Source organism: Erpetoichthys calabaricus, chromosome 1, assembly GCF_900747795.2.
Source record: "Erpetoichthys calabaricus chromosome 1, fErpCal1.3, whole genome shotgun sequence".
NCBI lineage: Eukaryota > Metazoa > Chordata > Cladistia > Polypteriformes > Polypteridae > Erpetoichthys > Erpetoichthys calabaricus.
The window spans coordinates 349,827,180-349,847,213 of NC_041394.2; the positions used below are offsets into that span (position 1 = coordinate 349,827,180).

Below are 20,034 nucleotides of genomic sequence, written 5' to 3' on the forward strand. Positions count from 1 at the left end.
TCCCTGATGTGCATGCGATGTTGCAGAGGCGTGTCAGCCAAGACAGTCCTACAACATCCAGAGCCTTGAGGAACTCCGGGCGTATCTCATCCACCCCCGGGGCCCTGCCACCAAGGAGTTTTTTGACCACCTCGGTGACCTCAGTCCCAGAGATGGGGGAGCCCACCTCTGAGTCCCCAGGCTCTGCTTCCTCATTGGAAGGCATGTTAATGGGATTGAGGAGGTCTTCGAAGTATTCCCCCCACCGACCCACAACGTCCCGAGTCGAGGTCAGCAGCGCACCATCCCCACCATATACAGTGTTGACACTGCACTGCTTCCCCTTCCTGAGACGCCGGATGGTGGACCAGAATCTCCTCGAAGCCGTCCGAAAGTCATTCTCCATGGCCTCCCCAAACTCCTCCCACGCCCGAGTTTTTGCCTCAGCAACCACCAAAGCCGCATTCCGCTTGGCCTGCCGGTACCTATCAGCTGCCTCCGGGGTCCCACAGGACAAAAGGGTCCTGTAGGACTCCTTCTTCAGCTTGACGGCATCCTTCACCGCCGGTGTCCACCAGCGGGTTCGGGGATTGCCGCCACGACAGGCACCGACCACCTTACGGCCACAGCTCCGGTCAGCTGCCTCAACAATAGAGGCACGGAACATGGCCCATTCGGACTCAATGTCCCCCACCTCCCTCGGGATGTGGTCGAAGTTCTGCCGGAGGTGGGAGTTGAAGCTACTTCTGACAGGGGGCTCTGCCAGACGTTCCCAGCAGACCCTCACAACACGTTTGGGCCTACCACGCCTGACCGGCATCCTCCCCCACCATCGAAGCCAACTCACCACCAGGTGGTGATCAGTTGACAGCTCCGCCCCTCTCTTCACCCGAGTGTCCAAGACATGTGGCCGCAAGTCCGACGACACGACCACAAAGTCGATCATCGAACTGAGGCCTAGGGTGTCCTGGTGCCAAGTGCACATATGAACACCCCTATGCTTGAACATGGTGTTCGTTATGGACAATCCGTGACGAGCACAGAAGTCCAATAACAAAACACCGCTCGGGTTCAGATCAGGGGGGCCATTCCTCCCAATCACACCCTTCCAGGTCTCACTGTCATTGCCCACGTGAGCATTGAAGTCTCCCAGCAGAATGAGGGAGTCCCCAGAAGGTATGCCCTCTAGCACCCCCTCCAGGGACTCCAAAAAGGGTGGGTACTCCGAACTGCTGTTCGGTGCATACGCACAAACAACAGTTAGGACCCGTCCCCCCACCCGAAGGCGAAGGGAGGCTACCCTCTCGTCCACCGGGGTAAACCCCAATGTACAGGCTCCAAGTTGGGGGGCAATAAGTATACCCACACCTGCTCGGCGCCTCTCACCGGGGGCAACTCCAGAGTGGTACAGAGTCCAGCCCCTCTCAAGGAGATTTGTATGTGTATATATAATATATGTGTATGTGTATATGTATATATATATGACAGCAACACTCATAACAATGACAACACAATTACATTGACAATCATGTTACATTATTTTTAAAATGTTTCCTTTACTTTTTCATAACCTCTTTAACACACTACTTGTCCGCTGCGAAGCGCGGGTATTTTGCTAGTATATATATATATATATATATATATATATATACACACATATATATATATATATATATATATATATATATACACACATATATATATATATATATATATATATATACACATACATACATATACACACATACATGCAGTTTCAATAACATAGAAATCAATATAAACAACATTAACATCATTATCATATGAGAATATGAAGTAATATATAAGAAGCACATTTCATATAAATATAAATTATTAAACAGTAAAATCCATCCATCCATCCATTTTCCAACCCGCTGAATCCGAACACAGGGTCACGGGGGTCTGCTGGAGCCAATCCCAGCCAACACAGGGCACAAGGCAGGAAACAATCCTGGGTTTTTATCTTTATTTTATTTTATTGTAGAATCAACTCCTATCTGCGCACACCAGGGCGGCCGTGGGCGGATGCGTATCGTGTATTCACTCCATGTTATCGTGCATTGCGCTGTCACTGGTATTTTGATAAAAGAATTTGAACAACATATAAGAAGCGTACAAATTATTAAACAGTAAAACATTAACATTTAAGAAGTAAAGTTACATTAAGTACTACTGCAGTGCCTTCAGGTATACCTCATTTTATGTTTGCCCATTACATGCTTAAATGTATACATTTTTTGGTGTACCTACCCGAGAACACGCGACATATAACCGAGCGTGGGAGAAGCATGGATTTTAAACTCGCGTTGAGTTCATCTGCTGGTCTCCCTCGTGAAATAACTGGTAATGTTTGACTAAAATGTACAGCGAGTAAAACGACATTACCTATTTTTTTTTTTTTACGATCTCCGAGATCTTGCTTTTTTCGGTTCAAGGCTTCATAAGCTCTTTTATGTTCTATGGTGTACTTATCCCAACCCATCATCTTTGAATGTTGCAAGACTTTCGCCTTGTATGTAGATCGGGGTAATTACATTCATTGCATTCCTAGTCTGAATCACAATCTGATTGTATGGGTGGTTACCTGGCACTGTAGGGTTGCCACCTGTCCTTTAAAATACGGAATCGTCCCGTATTTGAGAATGAAATTGCGCCTCCCGTTTTGAATCAATACGGGACGGGATTTGTCCCGTATTTTTTTTATCATTTTTTTTAAAGCAGCGTCTCATGCAAATCATCCCACACGCATTTTATGAAGATGCCTCCTTTCCTACTTTTGATTGGGTAATACTTGATGTCATCGTTAGTTTGATTGGTCTTTTTAACTGTCCAGTGAGGAGGGCGGGTCTTTTAAGCAGAGTCTGCAAACTGTTGGCACTGGGATGTGGCACCCGCTGCAGTATGCGTCCCTTATTTTATTGTATTAAAAGTGGTAACCCTACCTGGCAGGTAACACTTATGTTTGGTCATGAAGTCGTCTAAAATCTGCCACGTGCCCTCTTTTAATTGTGAGAAGCAGATATATATAGCCAAATTCTCGCGCTTCGTTGCGGCGAAGTACTGCTTTTAATTTTTTAAGAAGAAAATAAAACCTTTTTAAACGGATCGAAAATATACCAATAACAATTTGTTAAGGATCTGTTTTTTTGTTAACCTCGCTTTTCACAGCTGTCCCGCTACGGCGTGTGTTTCGTTTATTTGACAGTATGTAGATCGTGGTAATTAAATTCATGGCATTCGTTTTCTGAATCACAATCTGACTGTATGGATGGTTACCTGCCAGGTTACGCTTGTGGTTGATCAGGAAGTCGCCTTACATTCACCACGTTCCCTCTTTCTGTTCCCAGAAGCTGATCATAGAATGGTTTTAATAGTTTACTTTCAAATAATGCAAAGAGTATGCGACACGTGTTTCTCCTTAATTCTGGGCTCATCAGGCATACACACTCACTGCATCCCCTCTCGAGAATCGAATATCGTCAGCACCAGAGTTGAAGCCCCTAACGTTGCGGTCAGTAAGTGGGCTAACATCCGCCATGTGCCGTCTTTCAGTTGCGAGAAGCAGATCATAGAATGGTTGAAACTGTTGCCCCTAACGTTGCGCTACGGCGTGTGGTTCATTTATACCTCGTGTCTTCTCATTAAACTTTTATCTCGCGAATATGTTATTGCAATCCGCAGCGGGAGCGTTTCTATAAACTTAATTTAAACTTACGTTTTACACCGTGCTTTGTTTCCCTTTGAACATGCTTGTATGCTTCACTCGCTCCCTTCTCAATTGTTTAATGAATTTTATGTTCTTCGCTGTTTGCGGCTCCTCCTTCATTTGTCCCTACTGCATTCACAGTCTTTTCACGTTATTGCAATCCACCGCGGGAGCGTTTCTATAAACTTAATTTAAACTTACGTTTTACACCGTGCTTTGTTTCCCTTATGAACATGCTTGTATGCTTCACTCGCTCCCTTCTCAATTGTTTAATGAATTTTTTGTTCTTCGCTGTTTGCGGCTCCTCCTTCATTTGTCCCTACTGCGTTCACAGTCTTTTCACGTGATTACATGGTAGGCGTGATGACGTGACACTCAACTCCTCCTCCCACGGCCATCGAGCTGCCGTCCATTACAGTATATTGTGAAAAAAGAGGTTCCAGTTATGACCATTACGCGTTGAATTTCGAAATGAAACCTGCCTAACTTTTGTAAGTAAGCTGTAAGGAATCAGCCTGCCAAATTTCAGCCTTCCACCTACACGGGAAGTTGGAGAATTAGTGATGAGTGAGTCAGTCAGTCAGTGAGGGCTTTGCCTTTTATTAGTATAGATACAGTAATCCCTCGCTATATCGCGCTTCGCCTTTCGCGGCTTCACTCCATCACGGATTTTATATGTAAGCATATTTAAATGTATATCGCAGATTTTTTGCTGGTTCGCGGATTTCTGCGGACAATGGGTCTTTTAATTTCTGGTACATGCTTCCTCAGTTGGTTTGCCCAGTTGATTTCATACAAGGGATGCTATTGGCAGATGGCTGAGAAGCTACCCAACTTACTTTTCTCTCTCTCTTGCACTGACTTTCTCTGATCCTGACGTAGGGGGATTGAGCAGGGGGGCTGTTCGCACACCTAGACGATACGGACGCTCGCCTAAAAATGCTGAAAGATTATCTTCACGTTGCTACCTTCTGTGCAGCTGCTTCCTGAAGCGACATGCTGCAGGGTGCTTCGCATACTTAAAAGCTCGAAGGGCACGTATTGATTTTTGATTGAAAAACAAACTCTGTCTCTCTTTATCTCTCTCTCTCTCTCTTTCTCTGCTCCTGATGGAGGGGGTGTGAGCTGCCAACTTCAACAGCTTTGTGCCGCGGTGCTTCGCATACTTAAAAGCCAAACAGCCCAATTGATTTGTTTGCTTTTCTCTATCTCTCTGACAGTCACTGCTCCTGACGCGCACTCCTTTGAAGAGGAAGATATGTTTGCATTCTTTTAATTGTGAGACGGAACTGTCATCTCTGTCTTGTCATGGAGCACAGTTTAAACTTTTGAAAAAGAGACAAATGTTTGTTTGCAGTGTTTGAATAACGTTCCTGTCTCTCTACAACCTCCTGTGTTTCTGTGCAAATCTGTGACCCAAGCATGACAATATAAAAATAACCATATAAACATATGGTTTCTACTTCGCGGATTTTCTTATTTCACGGGTGGCTATGGAATGCAACCCCCGCCATGGAGGAGGGATTACTGTATATATATATATATATATATATATATATATATATAAAAAACACACACTTTTTTTGAGATTTACAGAATCTTTTTTTTTTTTTAATTAAGCTATGCTTCAGACAGGACCACTACCAGTCATAAGTTTTAGAACACCTCAGTTTTTCTTGAAATTTAATCAGCTGAAATGCAATTAATGACCTAATATGGTGAAAAGGTAAGCATTAAACTGTCAGAGGTTTACATTTAAAGTTTAGGTTAGCAACAACTGAAAAAGGGAATTTCATGGAAAACTAATAGGTTACAACGTACAGATGTTCTGCAGTAATTCAAGTAAATGAAGCCTTGAACGTTGAAGCAAACAATTTGCACAGGTGTCCCAACTTATGTTGATTACTTACAAACCCTGTCTGCATTAAAGCAGAGTTGGACCAGACTGTGTTACTACACTCTCTGAAGTACAACTTGGACAATATTCCAGTGATAATGGCAAGAAAATGGCATTACCAAATCAAATGAGGCAGGGCATCATTTCCATTAGATGTGTAGGCCTTTCATTTAGAGAAGTGTATAATGGTATATGACTCTATCCCAGATGCTTTTTCTTCTTACCATAAAGTTGACCACATCACTGTGAATAATATATACAGTGTGTGTATATATATATATATATATATATATATATATATATATATGTATATATATATATAAAATCACACAATTATCTATAAATGAACATATCAGACAAGATAACTGTATATTGCACTAATTAAATCATAACACTGACCCACCAGTGACATTTCATTGGCCAACTTAACAAAGCAAATGGTGTTGACTCCATTGTTACCTTATTAAAAACAAAATGAGAGAATTCCTGCCTAAAAATATGTCACTAATACTAACCAGTTAATAAAACACTATGCAACAAGTCCCTTGACATAAAAGATGCCTGTATGTTCAGTAAAGGGGCTGAACATTCTATCTTACAGGTTTATTTTTAACCAAAAAGAAATGTAACCAATTGTATCATAAATATTATAAGTCACCTTGAATAAAGGCATCAGCCAAATAAATAGCGGTAAATGTACAGTGCATCCGGAAAGTATTCACAGCGCATCACTTTTTTCACATTTTGTTATGTTACAGCCTTATTGCAAAATGGATTAAATTCATTTTTTCCTCAGAATTCTACACACAACACCCCATAATGACAAAGTGAAAAAAGTTTACTTGAGATTTTTGCAAATTTATTAAAAATAAAAAAATTGAGAAAGCACATGTACATTAAGTATTCACAGCCTTTGCCATGAAGCTCAAAATTGAGCTCAGGTGCATCCTGTTTCCCCTGATCATCCTTGAGATGTTTCTGCAGCTTAATTGGAGTCCCAATGAGCACAGTGGCCTCCATTATCCGTAATTGGAAGAAGTTCGAAACCACCAGGACTCTTCCTAGAGCTGGCCGGCCATCTAAACTGAGCGATCGGGGGAGAAGGGTCTTAGTCAGGGAGGTGACCAAGAACACGATGGTCACTCTGTCAGAGCTCCAGAAGTCCTCAGTGGAGAGAGGAGAACCTTCCAGAAGGACAACCATCTCTGCAGTAATCCACCAATCAGGCCTGTATGGTAGAGTGGCCAGACGGAAGCCACTCCTTATTAAAAGGCACATGGCAGCCCTCCTGGAGTTTGCCAAAAGGCACCTGAAGGACTCTCAGACCATGAGAAAGAAAATTCTCTGGTCTGATGAGACAAAGATTGAACTCTTTGGTGTGAATGCCAGGCGTCACGTTTGGAGGAAACCAGGCACCGCTCATCACCAGGCCAATACCATCCCTACAGTGAAGCATAGTGGTGGCACCATCATGCTGTGGGGATGTTTTTCAGTGGCAGAAACTGGGACACTAGTCAGGATAAAGGGAAAGATGACTGCAGCAATGTACAGAGACATCCTGGATGAAAACCTGCTCCAGAGCGCTCTTGACCTCAGACTGGGGCGACGGTTCATCTTTCAGCAGGACAACGACCCTAAGCACACAGCCAAGATATCAAAGGAGTGGCTTCAGGACAACTCTGTGAATGACCTTGAGTGGCCCAGCCAGAGCCCAGACTTGAATCCGATTGAACATCTCTGAAGAGATCTTAAAATGGCTGTGCACTGACGCTTCCCATCCAACCTGATGGAGCTTGAGAGGTGCTGTAAAGAGGAATGGGCGAAACTGGCCAAGGATAGGTGTGCCAAGCTTGTGGCATCATATTCAAAAAGACTTGAGGCTGGAATTGCTGCCAAAGGTGCATCGACAAAGTATTGAGCAAAGGCTGTGAATACTTATGGACATAGGATTTCTCAGTTTTTTTATTTTTAATAAATTTGCGAAAACCTCAAGTAAACTTTTTTCACGTTGTCATTATGGGGTGTTGTGTGTAGAATTCTGAGGAAAAAAATGAATTTAATCCATTTTGGAATAAGGCTGTAACATAACAAAATGTGGAAAAAGTGATGTGCTGTAAATACTTTTCAGATGCACTGTAGTTGAGCATTTGACCGCTATTTTTGGAGAAGTCCATTATTGAGCATGAATTAAATAATCGTATTAAGTTCCCTTTTCAAAGCTGCTATATACAATTACATGTTGATAATACATCCATTAACTCAGTAATTAACTCTAATGACAATATAAAAGATATACTATATATATTTTTTTTAAAATTTGGTACACTGTATTAATCCCCGAGGCGACACTGTCTTTTAACATGACCTTTATGGGACAGAGTGCGGGGTCAGCCATTGTACAGCAAGAGCCCCTGAAGAAATTTTCAGGTTAAGGGCTATGCTCTAGGGTTCTTCTGGCAATAAAGAGATTTGAGTCACCATCCTACCAAATACTAGCACATATAAGAGATGGATATAATCATTTGCAGAATACAGTTGGTATGAACCAGTCTATTATTAAATTAACTCAACTACACTCATAGGTTTGTAATCTCAACAAAAACAAACCATTAACTAAATCAACTGCTCCGTTAAGAATACTTTTTATTTCATTTTTTATTGATTTTATTGAAATCACACAACATTCCATACAAATACATCAATTTTACAAGAATAGGATTGAAAACAAATCAACCCCCATCCCTGAGAAACATGGCCAGCAGAATAAAACATAAACCTAGTAAAAATAAGCAAATAGATAAATTAATAAGTGAATATAGATAAATGGAGAAAACAAAAAAAAAAGAATAGGGAGAGAATCTGCTTCCTCAGTGCTTTAAAAGCTTATTCTAAAATGTCATTGATTAGATACTCCCAGGATTGGAGACATTTCTGCCCAGATCCTCTATGTGAGAATTTTATTTTTTCCAATTTCAAATAATATATAACATCAGTAACCCATTGACTTAAAAGAGGAGAGTTAGACTTATCTTGCTCAACTGGAAGAATCCTAAGTGCCAATAGTGTAGTAAAGGCAATCACAGTTTGTTTGTCCTTCTCTACTTTAAGCCCATCTGGAAGAACACCAAACACAGCTGTTAGTGGATTAGGAGGGATTGTGACTCCAAGGCTGTCTGAAAGGTATTTAAAAATCTTGGTCCACAATGATGTTAATTTGGTGCAGGCCCAAAACATGTGACCCAGTGAGGCTGGAACTTGACTGCAGCATTCGCAGGTTGGATCTTGCCCTGAAAACATTTTGGACAATTTTAAGCGAGACAGATGTGTTTGATATATAACTTTTACTTTTACTAATTTTATGCTTTGCACATATGGAGCTCGAGTGAATTCTCTGCATTGCTACCTTCCACTCCTTTTCTGATATGTTGAAGGAGAGATCATTTTCCCATTGTCCTCTTGGATCTTTGAAAGGGAGGGACTGTAAAATGGTTCCTTGAAACTGATCAATATTTTTCCAGCATAGAGGGAGGTGGGAGATGAGGGAAATTAGGCAGGTTCTGTTTAACAAAGTTTCTAATTTGAAGATAGTGAAAGAAATGTGTTGCTGGAACGTTAAATTTAGAATGTAATTGTTTATAGGATGCAAAGACCTTGTCTATATACAGATCTCTAAGTGATTTAATCCCAATGGTTTTCCAGACATTAAAAACTGTATTTGTTTACGATGGTTGAAAAAGGTGGTTCCCGTACAGAGGTGCCACCGACAAAAGATTCTCCATCTTAAAACCTACACTGGTTCCATATTCTGAGTGAGTGAAGCACTATTGGGTTATTAGTATATTAGCGATAACTTGCATTTCTTGGGACGCAAACCAAGGAATATAAAGATAAACTGCAGGATTCTATTTCAATTGCAGACCAAGACTGCATATGTTCATCTATTTCTGTCAATGTCCAGGTTTTTATAGCTTGTACATTTGCTGCCCAGTAGTAAAACTGAAAGTTAGGTACAGCCATGCCACCTTCTGCCTTTGTAGGGTCACTCTTTGGATATGTGGATGTTTTGAATTCAAAATAAATGTAGTTACGGTTGAATCTAATTTCTTAAAGAACAATTCATTGATGAATATTGGAATATTTTGAAATAAAAATAGAAGCTTAGGGAGGATATTCATCTTAACAATGTTAATTCTTCCAGCTAAAGTGAAATGAAGGGTTGACCATCTATGCAAGTAAGTCTTGCTTGATTTTTTCCATACAGACAGCAAAATTTTGTTGATAAAGAGCTTTGTGTTTACTTGTGATGTTTACCCCTAGATATTTGAACTGATCTGCGATGATAAAAGGGAAGGTGTCCAATCTAATATTGTGTGCTTGAGAATTCACTGGAAAGAGCACACTTTTAATAAAATTAATTCTGAGACCAGAAATCTTTTGGAATTCTGTTAGTGCTGTTAGGACTGTAGGCACAGTATTTTGTGGGTCTGATATATACAGTACCATATCATCTGCATATAAAGAAATTTTCTATTCAAGTCCTTCTCTGATAATCCCCTTTACCTCATAAGCATTTCGAAAGTGAACTGCCAGTGGCTCAATGGCGATTGCAAAAACTAGTGGCGACAAGGGGCATCCTTGTCTTGTACCACGTTCTAGTTTAAAGTAGTATGAATTAATGTTGTTAATACAAACTGAAGCTTCTGGATTGGTAAACAGTAGTTTAATCAATGCACAAATGTTCGGGCCAAACCCAAATTTCTCCAATGTAGTGTGGCAGGTGGCTGATTGCGAGCCGCACCCAGCTACCGATTTAAGGAGCAGCTGCCCTGCAATCAAGGCTGGAGTCGGGTAGGAGGAAGGCAAAGCCGATGCAGAGGGTGCGAGGAGAGGCCCTGTGTGTTGTGTGGAAGAGAGAGAGAAGGCTGAAAGGAGCCAGGATTGTGAAGAGACTGGTGGGGATTTGGTGTGGTGCACTTAAGGACTTTGTACATAATAGTGAGTTGTAGAATAAACGTGTGGTGATGGCTAAATCGGTGTCCACCTGTGTCCGGGACGCACCCTTTCACAGTGGCGTAGTCGGCAGGATGCTCCACCTGGGTCAAGGTGGGGACCTGCATTCATGGAAAAGTTTGTGAAAGGCCCGGCACAGCAGGCAAGCTCACCCACGTGCCGCAGGGGCGGCGTGCACCCAACCCCGCAGGGAAACGCGGTATCGTGGACCAGTGGAGGTCCGTGGTGGGACTTTGTTTCAGGGGCGGCTCACCGACACAATGGCCAAGAAGCAGGCTGCCGAGAAGGAGAGGCTGCAGCTGGGGAAGCCGCAGCAGCAGCGGAGCTGCCCGGAGAATCGCTCTCCAGTGAGAGAGGGGAGCGAGATGGCCGACCAGAAGTCCCTCCTCCTAACAGGCACGGGGTTGGACAGCGTGTCCTGTTCTCTCGCCAGTGATTGGTCGGAGGCGAGAGCAGGGAATGTCCGTCCCGTGCTCCAAAGAAACCCGAGTGGGCCGCAGGGAAGGGCCCATAGAGAGCAGTCGGTAAGTGGAACTACTCCTAAGGTACGCCCACCGCCGGCTGCTTCTCTCTCCTTGGCAGCGATTTTACAGGAGCTGCAAAAACAGCTGCGCCTTGTGCTGTCGCCACCGGCCGAGCGATGTGCCCTCCGGGCGGAGACGCTGGACTCAGGAGGGATGGCAGTGGCGTCGGATCGAGAGCCGCAGGCAGAAGAGGATTGCCGCACTGCAGGAGCTCCTGGACGGAGAGGCACAGCGGGGAAGGTAAGGGAGACCGAGCCCGTTAAGCTCCGGACGCCAGCGAAGCTGGGTCTGCCCTCTTACAATGGGCAGATCCGAACCGCTGTGGCGTCACAAAGTAAACGGAGGAAGCGGCTTGGGGAAGCCAGTTCCTCCGATAAGCGAGGACATGCTGCTGGGTGCGCGTGTCCTGCAAAGGGCCGTCCTCTGCGGAGGCAGAGGAGAATCCCGCAGCTGGAGAGGTGGAAACAGAGCGTGATCCCACTGGTGATTCCGTGGCGGGGAGCACGGACTGCTCGGGCTGGGAAACCGAGAAAGGGAGCATCGGGGCGCCGATCGGGGCCGAGAGCGTTGGCCCAGCTGAGGACGAGCCGAGGGGCTGCATCAGGGCAACGCCTCCGCCCTTGTTTTTCTTTTGTGTTGACAGGATCGGGCCCTAGGCTACAGTGTGTCGGCTTGCCACCGAGGGGTTCCCATCCTCCCGGAATGGTTCACTGGTCCCAGGAGGTCTCAGCTAGCGGGGGAGTCATGTGGCAGGTGGCTGATTGCGAGCCGCACCCAGCTACCTATTTAAGGAGCCGCCGCCCTGCAATCAAGGCTGGAGTCGGGTAGGAGGAGGGCAAAGCCGATGCAGAGGGGGCGAGGAGAGGCCCTGTGTGTTGTGTGGAAGAGAGAGAGAAGGCTGAAAGGAGCCAGGATTGTGAAGAGACTGTGGGGGATTTGGTGTGGTGCACTTAAGGACTTTGTACATAATAGTGAGTTGTAGAATAAACATGTGGTGATGGCTAAATCGGTGTCCGCCTGTCTGTGTCCGGGACGCACCCTTTCACAGTGTTCAAAAGGTAGTTCTATTCAATCATATCAAATGCTTTTCTGCATCCAAGGATAATAAAATCTCTGGGATGTTTGACTTTGCGGGTGAGTATATTACATTAAACAGGCGTCAAAGATTGGACGCTAAATGTCGGCCTTTAATAAATTCAGTTTGATCTTGTGATATTACTGAAGGCAGCACTTTCTCCATCCATCTAGCTAAGACTTTGGAGAGTATTTTAACATCATTATTCTGATAGGCCGTACCTTGAACTTGAAATAGCCTGTCTAGGCTTGGATGTAACTTTAGGTTTCTTTTCCATTTCTTTCTGACCCCCTTTCTTGCCAGCCATGTTTATATATGCTTGCATATACTGTAATTGAACCCTCGGGTTGGATAAATACAGGATACCTCGGGAAAATAAGAACACCGCTGCTAACAGAGCTGAGCTTCGGACGTCCATCTCCCACAACGAACGAGACCAACTCTTAACGTAATCTAAGTTTGGTATTCAATTTTCGATGTGCAACTTTTTCCAGTTTTATCCTGTGTATTAAAAACTAAGAACCATAGGCCTTATATTGGTTATATCAATTGTCATGTTATATATTATTGGCATGTGTAGACTTTTTTTTTTTTAAATAAAAAGGAAACAATTCTACACTACAAGTTTCGCACAAATACTCATTTAGTTGGAAGAATTCAAATACAGTATTTCAATTGTCAGCACTTTCTCCTTAACCTGTGTTACATGAGCTTCAATTTGTGGTGAACATGGTCTGCTGGATTTTTGTTAGCTTTTTAATTTGTAATTCACAACACATTTTCTATGCTTCCTTTGAGAATTCATACAGACTTATTAATATTAATTATGTGGAGATTTCATTGAAGTTCGATTCAACTTGCATTTTTCCTAAAACTTGTAAACCTGACTATAACAACTCTGATAAGATGGTGGTTCAAGCTTTATTATAACATTTCAAACAAATTCTTAGGAACAGAAATAACCAGTGATATTGGCCTGTGTTACGATTTGAGCAGTCCTGAACTAAGCTGGTATGGGGTAGCGCAGCCCTAATAAAAATATGGTGTTGCGGCTCTACATTTAATAAGGTAAAAAATAATCACAGTACTATAAAACAGTGAGAGGACAATATGTCATTATATGAACATCTGAGCTCAAACTATGGTGTCCTCTTCGTCCTCTGAACTGTCGGGCAATTGAAAGGACTTTGCATGCAGGCATTTAGTCATATCAGTAGATGTAAATACAGAAGAGCGGGTCTTCTATTTAAGAACTACATATTGGCTACAAATTAACAAGAGCTGCGAAAGCACATTTAAAGATGAAAAGATTACAAAAAATGAGTGAGAGCAGTAGGATTACGGCACACGAGGAACAGTTTTTAATAAGACAAACATCTAATCTTTATTTTGGAAGGCCGTGTCAACCACAGGTTTCCAACTTTTACTAAATGTATAAAACATGAAGAGAATTGAGCTGGTCAATACAGTAGAAAGAACACTGCAAGTGTAAAAAAACAAATACAACAGTGGCAGGTATCAGGGGGAGCTAAAAAAATCTCAGCTCACTAATTTAAAACATTAAAGAAGTTTTACAAATCATGTAGTAAAATACTCAGTGAACCAGCATCATTTTAAACTTTTATTAATTCACATAATCTTTTCCTGCCCTCTTTATTGAATTCTTTTCTAATACAATCGACTTCTGTCCACAGGTATAACATCGATTTTGACCACACAGTTTGAAGACTTAAGGAGTGTCATGTATAATAGGCATCACACATGTGAGTAGAGAACTTAGAAATAAAACTGTCTGGAAAAAATGCTTAATAATAATAATGGTGGACAGCAACTAAATAGTGCAAGACTGAACGAATGTTTGCAGATCTTACATCAAAGTCTCTGAAACAGAACTTTATTGATATTTCCAACAACACAAATCCAGTATTAAGTTTATCAGATCCATCATACGGGAGTAAATGTTGCACGCAAACACACAATACCATAAAGAAAAAAAAAAAACATTTAAAAACAGTAATAAACTCCTACTACGCAACTTCTCCCAGTATTGAGACCTTGAGTGCCTCAATCATCCTTAGTGCTCCATTGTCTGGAAATCTTTGCTCCTCATTGACCAATATACAATGGGTAACCCCCATGGGGAGGGGCCAGACAAATAACCAATTACTGACCCTCATGAAGACTTCAATTAAATCAAGCAGAGCCTTGCTGAGAAAAGGGATGCCAGGTCAGTCTGTGGTGTTCACTTAAGAGTTCCTAGCAGCACAAAAAAGGTGACCCACACACCCTGGCCGAGCTCACTGTGATAAAACTACATGTAGTGAGCAGCCACCATATGAGTTTTACCATCCACCTCATGTCTACAGTGGGGCAAAAAAGTATTTAGTCAGCCACCAATTGTGCAAGTTCTCCCACTTAAAAAGATGAGAGACACCTGTAATTTTCATCATAGGTATACCTCAACTATGAGAGACAAAATGAGGAAAAAAAAACAGAAAATCCCATTGTCTGATTTTTAAAGAATTTATTTGCAAATTATGGTGGAAAATAAGTATTTGGTCACCTACAAACAAGCAAGATTTCTGGCTCTCACAGACGTGTAACTTCTTCTGTAAGAGGCTCCTCTGTCCTCCACTCGTTACCTATATTAATGGCACCTGTTTGAACTCGTTATCAATATAAAAGACACCTGTCCACAACCTCAAACAGTCACACTCCAAACTCCACTATGGCCAAGACCAAAGAGCTGTCAAAGGACACCAGAAACAAAATTGTAGACCTGCACCAGGCTGGGAAGACTGAATCTGCAATAGGTAAGCAGCTTGGTGTGAAGAAATCAACTGTGGAAGCAATTATTAGACAATGGAAGACATACAAGACCACTGATAATCTCTCTCGATCTGGGGCTCCACGCAAGATCTCACCCCGTGTGGTCAAACTGATCACAAGGACTGTGAGCAAAAATCCCAGAACCACACGTGGGGACCTAGTGAATGACCTGCAGAGAGCTGGGACCAAAGTAACAAAGGCTACCATCAGTAACACACTATGCTGCCAGGGACTCAAATCCTGCAGTGCCAGACGTGTCCCCCTGCTTAAGCCAGTACATGTGCAGGCCCGTCTGAAGTTTGCTAGAGAGCATTTGGATGATCCAGAAGAGGATTGGGAGAATGTCATATGGTCAAATGAAAAAAACTCTACTCATCATGTTTGGAGGAGAAAGAATGCTGAGTGGCATCCAAAGAACACCATACCTACTGTAAAGCATGGGGTGGAAACATCATGCTTTCGGGCTGTTTTTCTGCAAAGGGACCAGGACGACTGATCCGTGTAAAGGAAAGAATGAATGGGGCCATGTATCGTCAGATTTTGAGTGAAAACCTCCTTCCATCAGCAAGGGCATTGAAGATGAAACGTGGCTGGGTCTTTCAGCATGACAATGATCCCAAACACACCGCCCGGGTAACAAAGGAGTGGCTTCGTAAGAAGCATTTCAAGGTCCTGGAGTGGCCTAGCCAGTCTCCAGATCTCAACCCCATTGAAAATCTTTGGAGGGAGTTGAAAGTCCGTGTTGCCCAGCGACAGCCCCAAAACATCACTGCTCTAGAGGAGATCTGCATGGAGGAATGGGCCAAAATACCAGCAACAGCGTGTGAAAACCTTGTGAAGACTTACAGAAAACGTTTGACCTCTGTCATTGTCAACAAAGGGTATATAATAAATTATTGAGATGAACTTTTGTTATTGACCAAATAGTTTTTTTCCACCATAATTTGCAAATAAATTCTTCAAAAATCAGACAATGTGATTTTCTGGATTTTTTTTTTTTCCTCATTTTGTCTCTCATAGTTGAGGTATACCTATGATGAAAATTACAGGCCTCTCTCGTCTTTTTAAGTGGGAGAACTTGCACAATTGGTGGCTGACTAAATACTTTTTTGCCCCACTGTATATCTAGTATAAAGCACACAGAAACTGATGCCATTGAGTTATGGGAAGAAAACCAGAGTAGCTGTGCAGAGTAGGAACCGACTACGGGCCATCGTTGGGTACAACTGCATGCGTATCCACCATCATAGTAAGTCAGGTTAGGTTTACCAGCCCACTAAACCTGGGAATATTTAGAAATAAGGATGAAAAACAATAAATAAATAGGGGACACATGGAAAATGCATACAGACCATAAAATTAATTTTGCTGGAACTGTAAGGCAGTAACACCAACCACAAATCTCTATGAACCTACCAATATTCATCAACATGCATTACTGGTTTTGGATTTTAGCACCAAAACATAGCCTTTTTCACATATGACACAAGCTAAAAGAGAAACAAAACAACATCCATAGAATTGTTCATCCATACAATGCTTGTAAATATATGAAGACTACATTGAATTAAGCAGGTTTCAGAATGCTAAGCCGTGTACATAAATACACACATACTGATTATGGACGCCCGTCTTCAACAGATATGAACATTAAATGAAGACTTCTCCAGGCGGGTTACCTGAGGAATACCGACACCACAGCGCTACACGTTCTCTCCCTCTATGCATTTTTTTTCGTTCTTGGTTTCGCATGCACTTTTCTCCACGGTCGTGGACTCCAGTTTGTTTCAGTTCGTGTTTGTCTTTTTCTGATCATAAGTGTAAAGCCCGATTGACTCCTCACTGCTTTCTGAAATGCCGACCGATCACGAACACCGCGGAATGATAAAAGAGAAAGAAAAGTAAAATTAAAGCGCTGTGTGTGTTAGTGAAATTGACGTGATAGACACAAACGGTCTGCTTACCTCTACTTAGTTACTTTGACTGAAGCGGATGGACACTCACGTATTAGTAAACTGACCACGTGCCCAAACCACGAATACTTACCCTCCGTCACTCGGTACTGATTTTCTTCCAAAACTAACTCCTTCTGGAGCAAATGAAAAATCCACACTCATAACATGACGGCCCCAAACTCATATCATTTACCTTCACCCTGTGTGCGATGTGATACTTTTCAAAGTCGACCTACTCGACAGACTGCTTCGGTTTGCAGCATACAAGCGAAAAGGGCGCAGACTTCCGTATCTGCCGCTTTTGGTGACGTCACGGGTCAAAGTACTCCAAAAACGTCGTGGCTGTCGCTTGTCGCTACCCGATCTGTCAGACGCGAAAGTTTTCGTCGCCCTTGATGACGTTTTTGGAGTACTTTGACTGAGGGTAAGTTTTCGTGGTTTGGGCACGTGGTCAGTTTACGAATGCGTGAGTTTCCATCTGCTCCAGTCAAAGTAACTAAGTAGAGGTAAGCATGCCGTTTGTGTTTCTATCACGTCAATTTCACTAACACACACAGCGCTTTAATTTTTACTTTTCTTTCTCTTTTATTATTCCGCGGTGTTCGTGATCAGTCGGCATTTCAGAAAGCAGCGAGGAGTCAGTCGGGCTTTACACTTATGATCAGAGAAAGACAAACACGAACTGAAACAAACTGGAGTCCGCGACCGTGGAGAAAAGTCGAAGTGCATGCGAAACCAAGAACGAAACAAATGTATAGAGGGAGAGAAAGTGTAGCGCTGTCGTGCCGGTATTCCTCGGGTAACCCGCCTGGAGAAGTTTAAATTTAATGTTCATATATGTTGAAGACGGGCGTCCATAACCAGTATGTGTGTATTTATATAAACGGCTTAGCATTCTGAAACCTGCTTAATTCAATGTAGTCTTCATATATTTAGATGCATTGCATGGATGAACAATTATATGGATGTTGTTTTGTTTCTCTTTTAGCCTGAGTCATACTGTATGTGAAAAAGTCTATGTTTTGGTGCTAAAATCCAAAACCAGTAATGCATGTTGATGAATATTGGGAGGTTCATAGAGATTTGTGGTTGGTGTTACTGCCTTACAGTTCCAGCAAAATTAATTTTATGGTCTGTATGCATTTTACATGTGTCCCCTATTTATTTATTTATTTATTTATTTATTTATTTTCATCCTTATTTCTAAAGATTCCCAGGTTTAGTGGGCTGGCAAACCTAATCTGACTTACTATGGTGGTGGATACTGTGGATGCGGGTTCAAAGAGAGAAGACAGCAGAAGATAGACACAGTTTGTTGAATCAACAAACCCCTTTATTCTTTATGATTCTTGGTGAGTACAGAGACTCCTCAGAGCCTGTCAGCTCAGTGCTTAGGGCCTGCTGAATCTCCCCTTCCTCTTTTCTTACAGACTTTTATAAGTTGGCTGTCATGCCAACACCCTGAGCAACAGACACATGACTTAGATAAAATCATCACTTCTAGCTTAAAGTTTACGCAAGTATTTCTGATTATTATTGAGCGATAAGACTTCTCCCTTGAAGCATGCATTTTAAAGATTACTTCTTTGCATATAAAGTTCGCCCGAAATACAGTTACTGGTAATCTTTGTGGTTAGGCCTACTTCCCAGTTACTGGTAATCTTTGTGGTTAGGCCTACTTCCCTTTATTTTTGAGATATGCTGTTCTTCTTTTAGCTATTTTCTACACCTAGGCTCTAATGCTTAATAACCCTTAACTTTCCCACATCACATACCTTAACAATCTTAATACATTCATATGGTTAACACAAAGAACTCTTATACTTACATTTTCTTAGCAATCAGCTGATTTGCATAACATATTTTCCATCCACCCAAACGCACATAGATAGTAATCATCAAGGCGTTTTAGACTTGTTTATCTAAGTACAAATATATCTGTTGCACTAAGGTGTAGTCACAAAATCTTCTTCCCCTCCCTTTGACTAGGTCAAAAGGCCCTCAGCCCAAGATTCTTTTTTCAACTATTATTTAATATATTGATTCAAATTTTTATTATTCCACAATACGTATGCAGTTGTACCCTACGATGGCCCGTAGTCGGTTCCTACCCTGCACAGCTGCTCTGGTTTTCTTCCTATATCTCAATGACATCAGTTTCTGTGTGCTTTGTACTAGATATAGAGATGAGGTGGATGGTAAAACTCATATGGCGTTTGCTCACTACATGTAGTTTTATCACACTGAGCTCGGCCAGGGTGTGTGGGTCAACTTTTTGTGGCACTAGGAACTCTTAAGTGAACACCACAGCCTGGCCTGGCATCCCTTTTCTTAGCAATGCTCTGCTTGATTTAATTAAAATCTCCATGAGGGTCAGTAATTGGTTGTTCTTTGTCTGGCCCCTCCCCATGGGCTTACCCATGGTACATTGGTCAATGAGGAGCACAGATCTCCAGACAATGGACCACTAACGATGAGTGAGGCACGCAAGGTCTCAATACTGGGAGAAGTTATTTAGTAGGAGTTTATTACTATTTTTAAATGTTTTTTTTCTTTAGGTTTTGTGTGTTTGCGTGCAACATTTACTTCCATGATGGATCTGATTAACTTAATCCTGGATTTGTGTTGTTGGAAACCTCAATAAAGTTCTGTTTCATAGACTTTGAAGTAAGATTTGCAAATATTCGTTAAGACTTGCACTATTTAGTTGCTGTCCACCATTATTATTAAGCATTTTTTTTCCAGACAGTTTTATTTCTAAGCTCTGTACTCACACGTGTGATGCCCATTATACACGACACTCCTTGAGTCTTCATACTGTGAGGTCAAAAATGATGTTATAGCTGTGGATAGAAGTAAATAGCAGTATATTAGAAAATAATTCAATAAAGAGGACAGGAAAAGATTATGTGAATTAGTAAAAGTGCACAATGATGCTGGTTCTCTGAGTATTTTACTACACATCTTCACTGGGATTACATATATATTTAGTTGTCTTTGAATTTGAGGAGGACATTTTCAGAAATAATAGTTTTTAT

At 42.1% G+C, this 20,034-nt stretch overlaps 2 protein-coding genes across 28 annotated transcripts in view; one reads left to right on the forward strand and one right to left on the reverse strand.

The window, feature by feature from the left end:
• The window catches only part of LOC114668373 (gastrula zinc finger protein XlCGF26.1-like), a 217,051-nt gene that overhangs the window by 161,873 nt on the left and 35,144 nt on the right, over window positions 1-20,034 (forward strand). Inside the window, exon 1 of one of the 17 annotated variants that reach the window (XM_028824452.2) lies at window positions 18,191-18,348. The exons of the other annotated variants lie outside the window; for them this stretch is intronic. The gene's annotated coding sequence lies outside the window, so the exon portion shown is untranslated. Of the gene's footprint in view, window positions 1-18,190; window positions 18,349-20,034 lie in introns of those variants that run through there. 17 annotated transcript variants of the gene reach the window in all.
• Window positions 1-20,034, reverse strand: part of LOC114668330 (zinc finger protein 883-like) — a 774,734-nt gene that overhangs the window by 143,746 nt on the left and 610,954 nt on the right. The gene's annotated exons all lie outside the window — the stretch shown is intronic.